Genomic DNA, 6,004 nt, shown 5'->3' with positions numbered 1-6,004 from the left:
CCGGGCGATAATTAGCCAATACATCTGGGTCCAGGGAAGGCTTCTTAAGGAGGGGCCTCACCACCGCCTCCTTCAAGGCTACGGGGAAGACACCCTCCCGTAAAGAAGCGTTTATAATTCCCTGGAGCCAGGCTCGTGTACCCTCCCGGGCAGCCAGTACCAGCCAGGAGGGGCACGGATCCAGTAAACATGTGGTTGCTGATGAAACCAAAGAATTAAGAGAGGAGGACACAGAAATTGCAGATAGTCATTTGCCGTAGAAAAATGCCCAGGTATGCTAAATGGTATAGCCAGCATTGAGAGTGCTTTCTCTGCTTACCTTCACAAAAAGAATAAGAAACAGACTACATTTGACTCTTTATTTTTCAGAAAGAATGATCAAACCATGAGAAAACAATACATATGTAAATGTATTGATTTTGTATGATACAATATTGTATGAATGATTTTCTTGTGTTTTCACTATGTGTGTTTCAGTATGACATTCTCTAATAAAAGCTGTACAATAAAATGAGGCACATGTATGTATCAGTATACTTGTTCCATATGTTGACCACCTCTGTATGTTGTCCACTTTCCAGTCCCTTGGGTGGTCAACTTTCAGAGGTTTTACTGTATTATGTAATTTTCCTCCATATGTCCAATATGTAAGACTTTAGAAGATACAAAGAAAAGGATATGTTTCTTCTTTAAAACAAAAACAAAATGGAAGCCTTTTGATGTAAACTGGAGATTTGCAATTCTAATGGGATTCTATAAAATACTAAATTAGTGGGCATATGATCAGTGAGATAAGGTGCATTTTAAATATATAGCAATATAATGAATCTGGAAGAAAACCCTTACATTTAACCCACATGCCCTTTAATTTCCCTACACCTGTAAAATTTAATAATATTTGATGATGAATATTTTTATTTTAACTCTTATTCCATACAAACTTCCTTTTTAATTTGTTTCAAACATAAAAAATCTAATTGTAAAACAGGAAAATTCACATGAAATCAGTCAGCATAAGTTGGACCTTTGCTCTAAATACTGTTTTCCATTTTAATGGTAAATTGTCAGGTTAAATGGATTTTATTCTAATAGGAGACAAGTCCTTATTGAGTTACATCATTTGTTTTGCAGAAAATATACCGATGCTCTAGGATAATCAGATCAAATTCTTTTTGTCAAGATAAGAATTGACACAATAATTCCCCATGGATGACTTATTAGATACACATTGATACATGACAGTCATATTGATAAAAATTTAGGATTCTGAGCATAGTGGTCAATATAAAGAAATACGAACCAATGTTACTGAGAATAGGAAGAGCAAAGAATGGTAGATTGAACTGTTCCAGAAAACAAATATTTCTGTCAAGAATTCACAAATTCCCTAATATTTAGCTAGAATACTATAACAGAGAGCATAGACTGAACACAAAGGGTAGAAAACTAGAATTTTTTCCCACATTAGTAGAAAGATAATCACATTGCAAATTTAGCTGATGTGTATTGAAAACGTTTAAATGAAATGCAAATGGATCTAACAGATAGTTCTTATTTACCAACCACAATTGGGACCAATAATTTGATCATTAAGTGAATAGTCATTAAGTGAAACTGCGACTATGTTTATTACCCTACTTCAGCTTTCCTGTGCTTTACAGACCTGCATAGATTGTAAATGGAGGATTGGTCACAAAGTTACTTTTTCAGCACTGCCATAACTGCAAACAGTCACATATGAGGCAGTCACTAAATGAGGACTACCTGTAGATATATAATAATCAGTTTGTAACAGTTGATTAATATAATATCATCGAGACTAATTTAAGGAGATTATAACTTATGCAGGTACAGTGAAATCCAGGGGGGACAAGTGGTGGTAGAAATGTTCAACAAACAATGAGTTTCTGGTACAATTCAAAATTGCTTTTTATGATACACAACAATAAAGAGTTTCAATCTATGATACTTCAGGGACCACTTCCTTCCAAAGTGCCCTAATGTAAAGGGTCTTTTCTGTTTCAACTAAGGCAAAAATTAAGAAAATAGAGAAGTTCTGTTCAGTGGCTATAATTAACTGGCTGGCACTTTTTTTACCTCAGAAGGTCAGAATAGAAGTGTATCCATTCTGTCAACAGAACCTCTTCGTTTGCTCTGCTTTAAAACCTTTATTGAATATTTTGTGACTGTAATTTTTTATTCTGCTTTTTTAATGTTAAATATTTTAATGTATTGTTTTTAAATGCTTTAAGTAGCTGTGAGTGAATTGTACAAAATAAAATAGTGTGATATACATTTATATATAAATATTTTATATATAAAACAATAACAAATTAGGATTAAGAAAGCAACTTGTGGACCATAGACAGGCTTTGTGTTGTATTCCAAAAGTGATTGGTCCCATTTTGAATGTAATTTTAAGAATCTGGAAATCTTTGGAGATCTATTTTGCCTCTCATGCTTCCTTTTTGGAGCCTTCCCTCTAAAGACTACACAAAAGGGCACAACATTTGGCTCATCCATTCTGAGAAGACTAGGAGGGCCACAAAAAGGGTATGGCACCCTTGGCCCGCCAAATTGTATTGCTGAAATAAAGATTTCTACAAGCTCTGATAAATGCAGGGCCCAGCTTTTATTTTGAGATATGATTTCTAACAGATAATTAAAATGTTTGAAAGAATAAGAGCTAATAGAAGCCTATTGTCAAGCTATGAAGACCCCTTGCATTAGAACTGCCATGCTGCTTCTAGCTTGCCTACAGCTACGGGGTGGGGAGGGAAAAAGGATTGGAATGCACAGGTGGTTTCTATCAGTGTGAGAATCGAAGTCACTGAAGAGATGTTTTGGCAAACAGACTTTCTTCTCATAACAACCATTCAAAGACTAATTGGACAATGTGACATGAACTGTCAGAGAGGGGAGGGAAGGTTTTACTCTTTTAATTATCTTTTTCCTGCCATTTTGCCAGAGCTGGATTTCTTTCTACCATGCCAATATGCTATGCCTAATAAAATCTTACACTAGAAATCGCAATGTCTCTGTGAATTTACTTCATTGGGCTTTTCAGCTGAAACCCTAACTCTAATCCAGCTCTCTTTTAATCTTGATTTCAACTAAGGGGGTCCTGAGCCCCTATGCCCTTTCTGGCAACCTCCAGAGGGGTAGTGAAGACTCAGAGGAAGATGCCTGAAATGGAACAGCCAGCCAAAGCCAGGCCTGGGTCAGTCAGCGGGACCCCAACTGGAGCCGAAAGCAGCTTCCCAACTCTGCCAGCCTCGACGCGCCCAAAGGTACCAGAGGAATGGAAGGAGATGCCACCAACCCTGGAGTGGATGGGTGGGATGGCAGCATTCAACTAGTCTGAGTTGGGGAAGTGGTGAGAGGGAGAGTGGAAAGCAGCCAAAGTAGAATTCACTATCCTTGGCTTGAGTATGGCCAGGAACAGGAGTGGTGGTAGTGAAGAGCCTCAGAATGGGCAGCACCAAGAGGTTGTATGGCAGCCAGTTGGTGGAGCAGCTGAGGCAGAGGTTCAGCAGTCTGGAGGTCCGAGAGGGGGAGCTGATTTGGAAGCTGGATCCTAACCCCCAAGTGGACTCTGCTCAACTTTCAGCACCAATGCCAATCCCCTCACCCCAGCCCTTGGTGGGAGCAGCAGCCACCACAAACAGAGAGCAACTAGTCCACAGCTAGGGATGTCCCTACAGCCCGGTCCAAGTCTGGGATCAGGTGCCCACAGTCCGCACCAATGCCTGCCCCTCAGCCTAGAGCAGGCATGTCAAACTCACGACATCACATGACATCACACGACGTATCACAACTTTTTGGATGCAATTTTGGCATGACGCATTTGGCCTGCAGGCCAGCAGTTTGACATGCCTGGCCTAGAGCAATGGGCTGGCGACCGCCGCCAACTCCCATATATGGTGCTCAGTCATGGATGTACCCCTATGGGGGGATGGCTACTGGGACCTTTGGCCACACTGAGGCTACCCCCGCCCCTTCCACTGAGGGCCATGTTTGACGGGAACCCTGAAATGCTGGCGTTATTCCTTGACCAAGTCTGGATGCACCTAGACCAGCATGGAAGAGAGTATTCTAATGATGAGGCCCGGGTGGATATCATTGTGGCCAACCTTGAAGGGGAGGCAACAGAGGGGGTGACAATTCTCCAAGATGAGGGAACCCTGAATTGACCAATCTGGATGCGTTTCTATACAAACTCAGAGCCCGGTTCGTTGACCCTACACAGACAGGACAAGCGGAATCTGAGGTTTGTAACATCAAGTAGGGGAGAAGATCCATAGCGGAGTACATCAGAGAGTTCAGGAAGATTGCAGGGAGGCTGAGACACTGGCCTGAGCAATTCCTGGCTCAATACTTCCAAGAAGGGCTGAGTCATGACATGTTCCATTTGTACTTGGCCAGAGGAATCCCAGACCAGTTGAACTATTGGTACCAGCTGGTTACTGGTCTGGAGTTAAACGTGGCAGAGTACAAGGGCCATGGGAGGTTTGAACTGCAGCCGAAGATGAGTCAGGAGAAGCGTGTGCTAGGGAGGAAGCCACTAGGGCAGCCTCTCTGGCTCCTGTGGGATCTTCCAGTCATGCCCCATCATGTGTTTTCATTGCAGCCAGGAGGGATATCAGGCAGTGATGTGTCCAGCACCGACACCCAGGGCGGCTTCTGCTGCCCCTCCTCCCCCGAAGCCAAAGAAGTAATCGAAAAAAGGGAGGGAGAAATCGCAGTGGTAGCCCAGGTCATTGAGGTTTCCCCCTGGAGAGTGAAAGGGAAGGAACTCCAACTGAGGAGAAACCACTGATGGCTCTCTATGAAAGCGACCGCGAGGGAGAAGACAATCCAATGGTGAGTGGACTTGTAAACTACCTAGAAGCTAAAGTGGATATTGCAGCACCAGGAGTGATGGGGGGGTGATAGACTCAGGCTGCACCCGTTGCCTAATTAGCCAAGCTACAGCAAAATCTTGGGTGGCAGCACTGGTGCTGTTTAAAGAAAAGAAAGATGGGTCACTGAGATTATGTATTGATTTCTGTGGGATTAATGGAGTGGGCGTGGAAAAAATGTATCCCCTCTCCCTCATGAAGGATATGTTGGGACATTTAGCCACAGGGAAAATATTCACTAAGTTAGACCTGAGGGAGGCATACTATTGAGTGAGAATCAAGGCAGGCAATGAGAGGAAAACTGCCTTCAACTGCCCCCTTGGGAGCTATCAATTTAAAGTGATGCCTTTTGGACTACAGGGGGCCCCTGCCGTATTTATGCAGCTCATAAACAAGGTGCTACATGAACATTTATACAAAGGAGTTTTGGTGTACCTGGACAACAACCTCATTTACACTGAGACTATGGAAGAACATGTAAAACTTGTGATAGGTGCTGAAAAAACTATTGGATGCTAAAATGTATGCTAAGCTGTCAAAATGCGAGTTTCATAAGATGAGCCTAGATTACCTGAGCTACCGAGTGTCATGCGAAAGGGTGGAGATGGACCCAGAGAAAGTGAAGTCCATATTGGAGTGGCAGGCCCCTCACACCCGCAAGCAGCTACAGAGCTTCTTGGGTTTTGCAAACTTCTATAGGCAATTCATTCCCTCCATCGCTAAAATTGCCTTGCCAATCATGAACTGTTGAAAACAGGGAGAGGGGGAGAGAAGCCCTGGCAGAGTCAACCCTTGAACTGGACAATGGAATGCCAAGTGGCAATTGAAAAGCTGAAAGGGTTGTTCGCAGCTGAACCAGTCCTAAAACACCCAGATCCAGAGGAACCTTTTGTAATTCAGGCAGATGCTAGCAATGTAGCCTTGAGGGCAGTCCTCTTCCAGTGGAATAAGCAGGGAAACATGCAACCATGTGCATATACGTCTCACAAACTAAATGAGACAGAACAATGGTGGGCTATATGGGAGAAAGAGGCTTTTGCAGTACACTAGGTGTTATTAACATGGAGGCAATTCCTAGAGGGGAGTAAAGCCTCATTTCAGGT

The sequence above is a fragment of the Protobothrops mucrosquamatus genome, unplaced genomic scaffold (genome assembly GCF_001527695.2).
Source record: "Protobothrops mucrosquamatus isolate PMUCROS unplaced genomic scaffold, P.Mucros_1.0 scaffold93, whole genome shotgun sequence".
NCBI lineage: Eukaryota > Metazoa > Chordata > Lepidosauria > Squamata > Viperidae > Protobothrops > Protobothrops mucrosquamatus.
This window is presented reverse-complemented; position numbering follows the sequence as displayed.